Here is a 15,000-nt window from a genome sequence, read left to right on the forward strand (position 1 = left end):
CTGTTGTCTGTAATGGTCACAGGTCCTAACAATGCCTGTTTTGCATAGGGTACTTATGTTAACCCCAAGGTATATGGCTCTGTCTCTCCCCTCAAATTTAATTAAAAATAAAATTAAAAAAAGAGGGTGTGTGTGTGTGGGGGTGTTTGTGTGTATAGGTTAATTGTTTTTGTAAAAAAAAAAAAAAAAAAAAAAAGCTGTGGTTATATTTTATCTCACACATAATGTGTTCATTCGTTTTACTTAAATACATTCTAGGGTCTTAAAGCTCATAAGAGTTAGACTTAAGATAAGGATATGTTTTTAAGGTATTTTAGCAGTCTCAATCCCTGATGATAAGGAATCATTTAAAAAATAAAAACAACTGATCACTCAATGCTAAATAGATCACAACACTCAAGGCTAAATCACTCACACCATGGGGGGCGGGGGTGGGCTCAGACAAACGTAGGTATGGCGTGTGTTATCAAAACATTCAGAATACTTTTAAACTATATAATTTATAAGCTTTGTAAAATAAACCCAAATATCTCTTTTGCGGGGATAAACGCTGTTCTGAGTAGTTTGTGACTTGTTTAATACCAAACAAAGCATCGCTATTAAAAAAAAAAAAAAAAAAATCGCTGTAAAAGCGCTACTTATTTAGATCTTTATAGTTATTTTCTTGGCTCAGGTTGTTTTTTAGCGCGTATAAAGGCCTGAAATATTCTTAGTGTTTATTGACTATAGGTCTTGATGCTTAAAAATGTTTTTTGAGAGACCAAAAGGTTCTAATAAAAGTTTAGAGTAGAGAGGAGAGAGATCGTCGCCATCTTGGTTTCTATTTGAAATTTGATGCAGGGTCATTTTATTGGTTGTTTTTGATATGTTAATTGGTAACAGGATGGCACAAAGGCCAGCCCAGAACAATGCCTTACAAGCAGATCCGGCATCTGGCCATCAGTATAAGTATGAAGGTCTGGTCTTCAGCTCGACAGACTCGTACTGACCTTTCGATTTAAGCCTAAAGATCAACAATGTCCGGAAACAACATCAGCGACTTCGATTTAAACGAGTTTTTAGGTAAGTCTTCAGATTATTTTCATTGACTCAGAGCGTGTTGTGGGCATGTATTGTAAATAAGGTTATAACATCTGTTTTAAGTTCTGTAAAATTATTTTTCAGCCAGTCAACAGGAGTTAATTCCCAACGCTGAGGATATCATCTGGAACAACGACGGTAAGATTTTTGTGTTTGCGCTCATGGGTTCTTATGTATGGGTGTGTGTGTGGTTTTGAAGCGGCTCATTAGAGTTATGAAAACGTTTTAATATATATTAATGCCGGTCTCTTTAATTACACAGAAACTATCGAAAGGCCTGTGATTAATGTCTCCGAGGATCAACCAAGAGAAGTGGTTGTCCCTAGACAGGCTGTCTGCCGACCGGGTAAGAACTAAACCCCTGTTTGTTTGTATAACGTTTCTGTAAGATGTTTGAGGCCCGTTTTGTTAATTTTAAAAAATTATCCTTTCTAACAGTATTAAGAAACGTGGTTCGAGACAACGAAAGGCCTTCCACATCGAGGTCTTGTTTCGTTTTACCTTCGAGAACCGTAACCTTTCAAGAATCTGAAAGGCCGTCAGCCCCTGTATCTGATAGCGGTGAGTATATATCTGCCGCTTGTAAGAGGTTAAAGCTTTTTATAAAGCGGGGTGGTTAAAGGTTAAACATGTCTCTTACCTCCACAGAAGTGCAAAAAGCTAAACCAGCTGAAAAACATAAGAAATGATTATTCTTTGGAGGTAAGTAAGATCTTTCAAACTTTAATGTTTTTAAAAGGGCTTTGTTTGCCCGTTGAGGGCTAATATTTAAGCGATGGGTGCCCATTTCCTGTAGGGCGGGGGGTTCTGGGAAAGATCTTTAGAAGTCCGGACAGGTCTAGGCTTGTTTCTGGGGCATGTGTTTAGAAATGACCGATTGTCCTACCGTCTGGTTAGGAAGTAAAGCTGTCCGAAAGGTTTTAGTAAGTTGTTTGGCTTATCTTCCGCAATTATACTTCTGTTTTAAAGTGGCTGTAGGAAAAGGCTTGAAGGTATTCATTGTATTTAATATTTAAACAGATCGTGAAAACGTTTGTGAAACAGGAAGTCCCGGGATCAGGAAGCGTTTACACTTGGAAGGTTCGTTTAAAAATGAAATGTGGTGTGTGTGTGTATAAAAAGTTTTATTAACAATATTACAGTTTTTAAAGAAACATTTAAGAAACCGTTTATTTACAGAGGCTTCTCTGTTTTACATTTATTATCAAGTCCTAATAAATATATTGTCTGTAAATAATAAGGCGTTGTAGTGAATGTCTAAGCCTATTTTCAAAGGTCTAAAAAAGCTAAAGGTTTTGAAGGTCCTGGATATGTTGTTTTAAGTTTGATTTCTGTCGCCGTTTAAAGATGTAAATGTAATGTATATTTTTATTCTTCCCAAGACTCTTGGGATAGTCATTCTGTGGATGAGCTATTGAGGACAATTACCCCGTCTAAGTGGGATCAAACATCTTCCCCGGAGAGATCACCGAGAGGATCCCCCACGGTGGTCTTGGAGACCCCCCAACATCTACTCAGGCCACAGCCTTCTGGGGGTAATTCAACAACCCAGATTCAGCCCGACGCATTGTCGGTCGGAACAAATACAGGCAACCAACAACCTCAGGGGTCGCCGTCAGTCAGGGTTGACACACCACCCAACGACGGACTGGTTTCAACATCGTCCCCCCATCCCCGTTTCTTGGCTACAGAAACGCTGAACAGTACACCGCGATTGGCCAGGGTGTCACCGCAAAGGCCTTCTTGGTCTCCGTCCGTGAGTATACGCTCGCTCCCTGCCTCCTTCGACCGAGATTTACCGGAGCGACCATCCTTTGAAGCTGAGCCAGGACACCATCCCCCGGAGCTACTTCCTGAAGGTCGGCATGAGTTGCTACGTACTTTGTTACTAAATCAAAGACTTGTGTTAGTGGGGCAAAACCTTGTGATAGAGAGCCAAAACACCCTTATTAATACCCTTACTAACGAATTGTACCGTATTTAATGTTTTAATAGATACAAAACGCCTTACTATTGTGGGTTGTTGGAAAAATAAGAAATAAATAAAAAAATGTCCGGACTTGGTAAAAGAACTCACAAACTAAAGGATTATGATCAAGTTAGGGCCCCAAAAAGACCTTCCCGAGAGAACATCCCCGGCCCTGTTGTGAACTCCTCTGATGTCCCAATGAACCAGGAACTATTACAAATGATAAATGATTTAAATAACCCCCAATCACCCCCGATAGAATGTGAATTAACAGACTTACCGGTGAACCCCGACCTGTTACAGATGGTCAATGATCTAAATAACCACCTCCCAACGATAGAGCTTATAGAAGTTCAACCCCTAGTTCACCCCGATTTGTTTGAAATGGTGGAGGCTTTGGAGACGCTACCCCGACCAAATTCTGCCCCTATTATAAATGATTTGAGACAATTAGAACACAGTACGGCGGCAGAAGCAGCCGTCACTATAGAGGAGGGTCTTGACATTAACCGGTTGGATATCTTTGAAGGACTTTTACAGGCTTTAAATGAGCCTCCTCAAAAAGGGGGTTTTGTAGATATCAGCAGTGGGGGTGTTCGGAATGTGGAGGGTTCTGAGACTGATAAGGTTGTGGAGGACATGCTCTGTGAGAATGTAGGGGTTGAAGGCTTTGTTCAAAATGATGATGTGGCCAAGAGTACCAGTGATCCCGTGATTATAGATAGACCGGCCTATAACAATTTTGAAATGATTCAGCGTTTTAATTTTGCAGAACTTTTAAATTGTGACAATTATGCAGAAATATTTGTCAACATACACGAGGCCTTGCAAAACATGCTTGAACAGGTTGCTGAAAGGGTCAGACCTCGAGATGTTGTACAGTTAGAACTCAGAGGGGATGATTTGTTTAGCAACCTATCTGTAATGCTGAGTGGAGATAATTTAGATGTTGATGAATTTCTGGCTAAAATCGAAGCGTTATTGCAAAGTAACGCATCCATCTTAGCGGATGAAAGTCTGTCTCTGGTAATGAATGTGGTTCGTAACCCTGAGGGTGGGGCACTTAGAAGACTGTCGAAATGCTTGAAGAACGACATAATTAGGAACAAGCTCAGGCAATTAGTGGTGAGTTCCAATGGGGACAATAAGCTCTGTTTTGCTTACAGTTTAATAAAACTACTCACCCCCGACATGCCTGAACCCCAAGCTATGCAAGAGGCTTTAATGCTTCACCAGAGGGCCGGCTTAAACTCTCAACAGATGGTTGCCTTTTCAGACATTACCATGTTTGAGGAGTTGTTGTCTTTAAAAATTGTTGTGTGGTACCGTTGTGAGGTAAAGGAAGTATTTGTGAAATTTCAGACACATCCTGAAACCCATACACAGACACTGTTTCTCTTCCTAAGTGATAGTCATTACTTTGGAATAAAGAGTTTGACGGCTTTTTTGGGTTGTTCGTATGTTTGTCATTGGTGTTATAAGGCCTTCAATGATAAGCTTAAGCACCGCTGTGACGGTTACTGTAACGTCTGTTTCAATCCGCAATGTCGTAAGGGTTTGGCCCCTACCATCCGATGTAAAGATTGCTTAAGGATTTGTCTCTCCGCGTTCTGTTTTTCCGAACATAAGGTACAGAGGGCCGCTGCTGAGGGGGTTAAAAAACGGAGTTATTGTGATCAAACTAAATATTGCCCGCAGTGTTGCCTCCAGTACCGTTTTCATGAGGTTAAACCACACAAATGTCTGGAGCCGAGATGTAGGATCTGTAATGCTGATTTAACCCCGGGGTCTGAACACCAGTGCTTTATTCAGCCGGTTAAAAAGGAGCCGCCGCACAACCGGTATGTCTTTTTTGATTTTGAATGCCGGCAAGAAAACGGGGTCCATGTTGCTAATTATATACACTGTATTGACATGTTGGATTGTGAGTGGTCAGCTAGCGGTGAGAGTTGTGTCAGGGATTTCTTTACGCGGTATCGCGGTCCAAAATACCTCAATTACACATTTATTGCCCACAATGCTAAGGGTTATGATTCTTACATTTTGATGAAGTATCTGGTGGACAATGGGGTGACCCCAAAAATAATAGCTCAGGGTAGCAAGATCATGTGTTTCACCGACGAAGCTTTCAACCAACGTTACATAGACTCGTTAAATTTCCTCCCCATGAAATTGAGCGCTTTGCCTAAAGCTCTGGGTTTTGAGGCTCAGAAGAAAGGTTGGTTCTGCCATTTTTTTAATACTAAGGACACTCAAAATTATCGAGGGTCCTACCCGCCCGCCTCTTATTATGGGGTTGATACTATGATGTCTCATGAGAGGGAGGAATTCTTTAAATGGTACAATACGGTTAAGGGAGGTGTTTTTGATTTCCGAGAAGAGATGGCCGCTTATTGTAAAAATGATGTGGTGATCCTTAAAGAAGCCTGTTTGCGTTTCCGCGCCGAGGTTATCAACACATCGGGTCTCGACCCTTTGCAAAGTGTGACCATAGCGTCTCTCTGCATGAAAATGTATCGATCCAATTTCTTGCAGAAAAACACTATAGCGGTCACCACTTCTGACAACTATCGTGCTAGACAAAAGAACTTTTCGACTGTCTCCATACAGTGGCTGGAATATCTGAGTGCCCGGGATAACATCTTCATCAGACATGCTTTAAATCAAGGGGAAGTCAAAATGGGGCCTTACTACTTAGACGGTTTTAGCGACGTGTCCGGGCGGCGTACCGCTTATGAGTTTGCTGGTTGTATTTACCATGGCTGTCCTCAGTGCTTCGACCCAAACACCTTTAACCCCGTAACACAAAAACTCTGCGGTGATATGTACTATGATTTCCAGGAACGAATTGAAACTTTAAAAAACACCTATGGTTTGAATGTGCTGGTGATTTGGGAACACGCGTGGACGACCCTGAAGCAACAGGATGTGGGGGTACAACGGTTTATGGAAACCTTGGACTTTCCTGAACGTCTAGAGCCCAGGGATGCGTTATTTGGGGGTCGTACCAACGCCCTCTGTTTACATTATGAGGTAAAGGAGGGTGAGAGAGTAGATTACTATGATTTCACCAGTCTGTACCCTTATGTCAACAAGACCAAAATGTACCCGGTGGGGCATCCAACCATTGTTTATCGTGACTTTCTCGAAATCGGACAGTACTTTGGTTTGATCAAAGTCACCATGTACCCTCCTCGCGAGCTGTTCTTACCAGTGTTGCCTTACAGGTGTTCGGGAAAATTGATGTTCCCTCTGTGTAGAACGTGTGTGGAAACTGAAAATCAAAATACCTCTTGTCTGCACAGTGATGACGAGAGAGCGCTGACGGGTGTCTGGTGTAGCAACAAGGCGGTGGAGAAAGGTTACAGAGTCGGTAAGGTGTATGAGGTTTGGCATTTTTCTGAAAAATCTGATACTCTTTTTGCTGAGTACATTATGACGCATCTGAAAGGGAAACAGGAGGCATCGGGCTATCCCTCATGGTGTGTTGACTCCGTGGCCAAAGAGCGGTACGTTCAGCAATATTTTGAAAAGGAAGGGATCCGTCTAGAGCCGGGGAACATAACTGTAAACCCCGCCAAGAGACAAATGTCCAAACTGATTTTAAACAGTCTGTGGGGTAAGTTTGGGGAAAGAAATAACCGTCTAAACACAACCTTGATTAAAACCCCTGAACAGTTTATAGAATTTATGTTTTCCAAACAACATGCAGTATCACACTTTCAATTCTTAAATGACCACGTGGCACAGGTCCAGTGGAGGGCCCCTAAAGATTTCCCCACCAAACAGGGAAACGTTAATGTTTTCATAGCGGTTTTTACCACGGCTTACGCCCGGCTTGAACTGTACAACTTAATGGATCAGCTGCAGGAACGCACGCTCTATCATGATACTGACTCTGTAATCTTTGTCACCAGGCCAGGGGATTGGGTCCCTCCCCTCGGGGACTACCTTGGGGAGTTAACGAGCGAGCTAGATCCTCAGGACCACATAGTGGAGTTTGTTTCAGGGGGTCCTAAGACTTACGCATACAGAACGGCTGCGGGTAAGACCTGTATGAAAGTTAAGGGTTTCACTCTGAACCATTGTAACAACAAGCTCATTAACATCAAGTCTCTGACGACCCTGGTACAAAGTTTTGTAACCGAGAAAGACGCGCCTCCTCGCGAGATTATTACAGCCGGAAATCAGATCTATCGCAATAAAAAGGGGTACACATTGGAAAATAGATCACTAAACAAACGGTTCAGGGTGGTGTACAATAAAAGAGTGTTGAAGACTGATTATACCACTCTGCCTTATGGATATTAGCAGTGGTTTTGATAACCGACTTCAACACCCTTTCTCCTGTATTATAGCCGGTCCCTCCAATTCGGGTAAGAGCTATCTTATAAAGAACATCATAGAAGATGTGGACGCAACCGTGTCCCAAGCTCTTGACAACATAGTGTGGTGTTACTCTTGCTGGCAACCTCTCTACGATGATTTGGCATCAAAAAAAAATAATCTGAAATTTGTGCAAGGTCTCCCCGCCTCGTTGTGTGACGATGACCTGTTCCCGCCCGGACAAACTAATCTAGTGATCCTTGATGACCTGATGGAGCAGGCCGGTGACAACAGTGAAGTGGAAAAAGCTTTCACAAAGTACACTCATCATAGGAATTTAAGTATTATTTATTTAGTTCAAAATCTATTTTTTCAAGGTAAAAAAAGCCGCACTATTAATTTAAATGCCAATTATATAATTCTTTTAAAAAACCCCAGAGATAAACTACAGGTCACCGTCTTGGCTCGTCAAATGTACCCTAACCAGACCAAGTTCTTTTTGGAGGCATTTGAGGATGCCACCAAAAAACCCTACGGGTACTTGATTGTGGACTTAAAAGCACAAACCCCAGAAGACTTTCGCCTCAGAACAGGTTTGTGCCCGCCCGATTGGCCGGCAGTGTATGTGCTAAAGAAAAGGAAATAAATAAGAATGTCTGTTCGGATTAAAAGAAATCTGCCGCTTTTGCAAATGTTATTTGAGGGGAGCCCGCGCCATAGGAAAGCTGTGCTGGCAGGGGCCCCCTCGGATTTGATCGAGACCCTGTGTGAAATAGCTTTTAACATCTTACGCGGTAATATACCCCTAACCCCTTCTCAACATTCTAAACTCAAAAAACAAAAAGCGGTTATCAAGATCATCGCTAATAAGAAGTATTCTATTAAAAGAAAAAGAAAGAAGATTAATCAAACTGGAGGTTTTATAGGACCGCTGTTGAGCATAGCCGTGCCTTTCCTAACCAGTCTTCTAGCTTCCAGAGTGGGTTAATAATGGAATATGCTCAGAAAATGTTTTTGATCCCTCAGGAGCAGCTTGAGAAACTGAGAAAAAATGTTGTCGGGCCAGAGCCCATTAGACAAACGGCCCGAAAACAACCTTGACTCTGAAATGAAAGCTATACTGGCCAGGGCCGATTTAAATCAGTATTCCAAAGCCCAGATGTATAGCAACACGTTACAGCGCTACCTCCGTCTGGTTATACAGGGTGAAAAAGATCAAAACATTTTAACTTTAACCATGGCCTCTCAAGAAAATGGTTCTGGGGCTGATGCGGGGGGTACGGTTGATAAAGATGTTGCGGTGCCCGAACCTGTTGAGAGTTCAGAGGGAGATGTTGTAACGGATGTTTTGAGAAACATGCCGGCCAGAACCAGAAGACATGCAGAATATATTCTGCACAAAATGGTTCAGAAACCGCGGGTAACGACTTGGAATGAACAGGGTGAATTTGTTTTTAAAGGACAACTGATCAAAGGTTCACACATGTTTGATTTGTTGAAGAGTGTCACTAGCACTAATAAGGTACCCGATAGTCGCCGACCTGTAGGCTGGAATGCTTTCCTACAGGCGATGGCCTGTCTGAACATGCCCCAATCAACAGTCCCTAACCAGGAAACGCGACAAAAAATCCGTCTGTGTAAAGAGGTGGCGACTGATCTGACGCCGATATCTCATTACTCTGACCGTGCTGAGCAACCATCCTCAGGATCTATCCATCGTTGGGAAGCTTATTAATCTCATGTTTTTATTTGTCTCCCCTGTAAATAAGGAACCGACAAACAATTTTTTTTATTTTTTATTTTTATTTTCAAATGTTGTACATTTATTTATAACATAACCCTGCTTTGTATAAGATTTGTGTTGAATAAAAACAAAACTAATGATTCAAAGGCTGTTTTCATTATTTTTTCACTTTAACACGCATGACATCTTTTAAAATCCTCACAAGAACACCCCATCTGTATACATGGCTGGCTAGGGTCGTAAGTAATTGTGTTATAAGGGGGGGTCCACAGTGTCCTGACAAACTCTGCCACTTTTTTTATCATTTTGGCCTAAATCCTCACTGTACAAGGACATAATATCGGGGTATGACCTTCCTTTAGATCTATGATATAAGAAAAACACACAGTGTTGACCACAAGTGAAGGTCTGAAGACTTTGTACTTGACGACCGCTGTAAATGGTTTCTTGACAGTTGTTGAGCAGAAAGTTATTGATCTTCCGAGGGAAAGGTTTGAAATCCGGGGGGTTTCCATAGGAATCAAAAAATTCCCCACGGCGGTCCTCCCTTAGATAAATAGCCAGCCAATGTTCTCCGGGCATATTTTTAGGGTGTGTGTTGATTATGTACATTGCAGGTAAATTCTTGATCTTAAATTTAGGCAGCTGGTCGCAGGCGTAGACTCCTTGAAACACTTTCCGTGAGCCGGCCAGGGCATTCATGATGTGGTTGAGCTCTCTGGTGTTCATTTTAATAATAATCATACAGAACGTTTCTCCTCTGATTCACCTCAATAATGTTGTCAAACACAGCATACACGACCATATTTACAGTGCGTGGTAGAGGCTGCTTGAAACGCATCTCCAAACGCATATTGCCCGTCTTCATCAGTGAAAAATGTTGTCCACACTCTTCGTCAGGGGTCAGGTTGAAACCGTACAGGGTGTAACCGCTGCAGTATTCCCGGCGATCGATCAGCAGAGGTTGATCCTTGAGATGGCGACCCGTAGCCAGTACTAGACTGTAATATTCACGAACCGCGTTGCCGTTTTCAAAGTCAGGTTGAAAAGGTCTGGATGGAACCTGCAAACCATCGACGTACAGTGCTATAAATTCTGCGTTATAATGTTTAAAGTTAAAGGGGTTCTTGTTGTAAACCCCGGTAAATGCATCATTATCCACGAGACCTATAATAACCTGTTTTGGGAGCTGTCCTAGAAACAGATTTTCCTGGTTCATCACCCGTGTCCCGGCGGGGATACTGTGGACTTTCATATAGACTCTTTCGATCGGGTACTTGGCGTTTGCCGTCATTAAAGCCTGCGCATGTCCTAGTTTAACCGCCGGGGAGACGGATACTTTTTTCACAAACAGCGAGGCCGATAATATGGTCAGTTTATATTTTTCAGTATCAGGGGTCATCAGACAAAAAGCACTTTTACTACGGATCATTTTAATTTTAATGTCTACCCCGTTGAGCATGAGTTTTTCTTGGAAAAATATGTCTGCATGGATATGTCCCATTAGCTCAAAGGTCCTCCCTTCTGTTGAAAAGGCCGTTCTTTTTTGCAAACCCTTATTGAGTCCCTCTGGATCCTGGTCGTCCATAGCTTCCGGGGTGTCTTTGAAGAAAAGGCCGGGGCTGAACTGTTTGCTTAGGGTCTCCTCACTATAATTAAGGATACACTCCATCATGGCCCTATAGGGGTAAGTATTGCTGCTTTGACTAATGAGCCGATCTCCCAGGGTCACATCCACCTGTGAAAACATGGTGGCCACCGGGTAATTGATGACCCCAGCGTTGGCCGTCTTCTCGATTGCATCGCCATCCTCATCAGTCACTTTACAGTTCATTAAAATAAATGTGTTATTCAAATCAATATAATCCTCGCCATTGCCAGCTATAAAAAACTCCAGAGGGGCCGTATCTGAAATTGCGGAAAGAGGGGGTATCTCTACATATATGCTCTTATCTATACTCGTTTGAGTGTATGGAACTGTAAACAGATCCAGTTCTGATTTGACGCATTCTTCCGATAGACTGTGGACAAAAGACATTTTTAAAAGATGTATCCTGAGGCTCTATTTGTCTTTCTTTGAGACTTTCTTTTTGCAGGTTTTTTCTTGTGCTGCTTCCTTCTCCGAGTGTTTCCACGATATGTTGGAGAATGAGAGATTCTTCGTTTTTTGTTAGCCACGGATCTTCGTCGCCCTGGTGGACACATACTGTTTCTTCTTTTACCCCCCCTCCTCGCCATTACCATGAGACCCGAACCCTCCTGCTGCTCATGGCTAGCTGCCCGGTTCATAACATTGGTGAACACGTCACTAACAATATTTTTAGCCGCTGATTTCAAGTGGGGTCTGGCTATAGCAAAGCCTCTCTTAAGCAGGGGTACGGCCATTCTAAAGAGACCACGAAAGAGTCCTCCTAGACCGGCTCCATACATTGTGGGGGCTCCTACAAAACCGGGCAAGCCGTTCCCGGCTTGCATCTTGTAATAATCCACATAGGCGCTAGGATCTACATAACCCCTCGAGGTAGCCATTTTAATAATGTACACACTGTTTCAGGGGTCGAAAATGTAGTTTGACAATAACTTTACCGAAGCGGAAGGGTACGTTGATATTCTGATCCGATTTTACTTCGATCGTGATGTTGTCAAAGTGGGTCTTTGAGACTGGTACGTAGTGTGGCTTGTCATAAGTAATTGTGACCATGTCATTGCTTTTACCTTTAATAAGTACATTTCTCAAAAGGGGGACATAGCTATCCCCGACCCTCTGGTGTGTTATGATATCCGTATACACATAAAGAGTGTAAAAGCCGCCCCTGATGTCAGCCGGGAAGGGTGCCACCACTTCTGAGAACCTGCTCTCTGTGTCAGAATAGAACCCTAATATACGCCCCAGTTGTCCGTTGGTTTGAATGCTAATACAAGGTTTTGACACCTTGTACACTCTGTTTTTAATAGGGTTGTAATATAGCTTGATGTTGGGGGTGCCTTCTGAGAACTGTTTATGCATCTCATCTAATATTGTATCCACATTGTCATAATAACCTCCTTGTATCGTGAATGTCCATTGACTCTTTTTAACATCATCAAAAATGGCGAAGGTGGCATCCTTATCTTGTAAAACAGCCCAAGTGTAAGGATACTGTATTTCCGCCAACCCCACTTCCCACGAACCCCTTAGATCTATAGATTTTCCAAATTGTACCGTGTAACTGGATATTTCATTTTTAGGGTATATATCGAGAGAGGCGTTACTGGGTAGAGTCACGTAGAAGCCTCCTGATTCCATCTTGAGTATCGAAAGTAATGCCCCCACCACACCCGCGGGCATGTTGTTATAAGGCTTGAATATCACAAACCTGTTGTTCCGGGACCCAACTATTGAACTTTTCAGGCCATCCAAGCCATTTCACCAACACATATTTTTTCCGGTTCTGGGTTTTCTCAGCTAATATCTTTTCAACTCTGTATACAATGTCTTTACCCACAATAATTTTTTGTAACTCGGCTTCGTAAAACGTTCCTTCTATAGCCTCCCCGTCATAGTCTTTTAACCGGTACACGGGGGGGTCTCTAGCCACCTGTTCGGTAACTGTAAAATATTCGTCAGAAAATGTTTGTTCATAACCTTTGGCAAAAGTACTCCTTAGCTTTGAAACGCGAACCACATCGCCGATGTTGAACTTATAAGTAGTTTTCCCCTTCTTAATAAATGGGCCGTATAATTTTTTATAGACCTTAAAAGAATTACTTTGATCAACATCTATAGGCTTCATTTTAATACTGGCGTGATACCCTTGGTTGTAAGCATCGATAAAATCCTGAACTTTATCAAAATACTTGAACGTGTTGACCGCTGTAAAATATCTCCACATTTTGGTCTTTATGGTGCGGTTAAACCTCTCCACCACCGATGCCTTAAGCTCATTACCGGTGGTGAAATGATGTATTTTGTGTCTCTTCAGTAGATTCTGAAATTCTCTGTTGAGAAACTCTTTTCCTTTATCAGTCTGCAGTTTTTTAGGACATCGTCCCTGGGACAATATATCCTCAAAGGCCCTTGTCACCGCCCGACCTGTTTTATTATGTAGAATGCGAGCCCAGGCATATTTTGATAACACATCGATACACATCAACATAAATTTGTGACCATTGTTATGTTTTGATAAATTTGACATATCGACTAGATCCATTTGCCATTGTGAGTCTATGTCAGTTGCATATACGCGGTTTCTTTTAAAGTTAATCCTGAGAGGTTTATGTAAGGTATAGGCGTCTTGTTCCCGTAACCATTCTGAAACAACCACATCATTAACCTTCACACCGGCATCAGCGAGTCCTCTTTGAAAACCCTTCTTACCCGCCAAACCCCCAATCTTGGCTGGGTTGTAGTATAGTTCATGGATTTGGGGAGCTTGCCGAGTCATTCTGCCAAATAAACACACAGACCCACACTATGCGCCAAAGTTTTTATACAAGGTTTTTTATTCAACTTCAGGAGAGCAGATACCCCTTTTTAGACATTTGAGAAAAGTATAACATACACAACAATTTTTTCTACGGTCCAGACAAAAAGAAATCAGATGATTGGTTACTTGATCTATATCAACAAATACCTGTTTCTTTATCTTGTAGGCACACACCTCAGTTACATATGTAAATAAAACAACAATATGACCTATTTTAAAAGTAAACAGAGGGGTATTAAACATGCTCAGTAAAAGGTCATACAGATGTTGATGAAATGGCCTAATATCATTCTTGGCCCCCTTGAGCGCTTCATCCCAGTGTTCGTACCCCCCGGTCTTTGTTACAGCAACCATTAACTTTTGCAGGTTTGAAAGTTGATCCTCATCGATGGTTAAATCTGTAGAGAAAAGGCTCGCGTTGGCTACTTTTCTGTCAAGCACATGGTGTAATAGCGCTCTCAGGTTAGCTGCAGAGTGTTGATGACAGAACCAGTTGCAGCAGCAGTCCAGAACATTCCCCATGTTCAAAGTCCCTTAGTTCAGGTCAGAGTCTGAATCAGTGGCGTAGATGTCAAATTCTTCGTCGCTGCCCCCAGCTTTAACTTCTTTACGGAAGAAATAAGCTTTTAGCTTGCCAGCGGTTTTTCTACTTGGCTCATCCAGGTCATTGAGCAGCTGCCCAAGTTTCTCTATTATAAACGGCTCCTTTTTCAGCTCCAGCAAAATCTCATCTATGATTTTCTGGACTTGTCCCGCAGTGACATGTATGTGGGAGTAAGACAGAGCCTTGATTAGTGCCGGTTTCAGCCACGGTTTGTTCAGTCTTCTGTAAAACACGTTGAAATAGAACAGGAAATAGTAACGGTCTGGTTCAAACAAACAACTGTGTCTCAACTGACTGGGGTGATTCACTTCACACCCCCGACAGACTTCTTTCAGAGCTCGGTCGATGAGAGCACTCAGAATATACACCAGGGTGCTTTTAACCACTCTGCTTACTTGGCCACATACCCCGGGCATAAATCCTGCGTCTTCATCACGCCCCCGAGACAGTCCGATGCTCATTGGGTCGCCTGGTGGTTTGTGGGGTGTTTCTACATCCATTGGACTGACCCCCTCCTGAGACGCACAGACGGTAGACAGTTCGGCAAAATCGAGGCCCTCCATGAGCTCCAGAGGCTGGGGATCCACGAGACTCATTTGGACATCCATCGCCCCGCATGTTGTTTCGTCCTGAGGGACCGGGGTCTGAGGTCTTGGAGGGTAACCGCAGTCAGAGGGTTCCGGAGTGTATACAAAATCTGGGGAATAGAACCAGGGTTGATCCCGGGTTTGAAGAGGCCTGTAGAGCCTGTCGACGTCCGCAGCTTTCGGGTAAGACATTCTCTTTAATTTTAAACCATGAATGAATTGTT

The sequence above is a fragment of the Amia ocellicauda genome, chromosome 8 (genome assembly GCF_036373705.1).
Source record: "Amia ocellicauda isolate fAmiCal2 chromosome 8, fAmiCal2.hap1, whole genome shotgun sequence".
Classification (NCBI taxonomy): domain Eukaryota; kingdom Metazoa; phylum Chordata; class Actinopteri; order Amiiformes; family Amiidae; genus Amia; species Amia ocellicauda.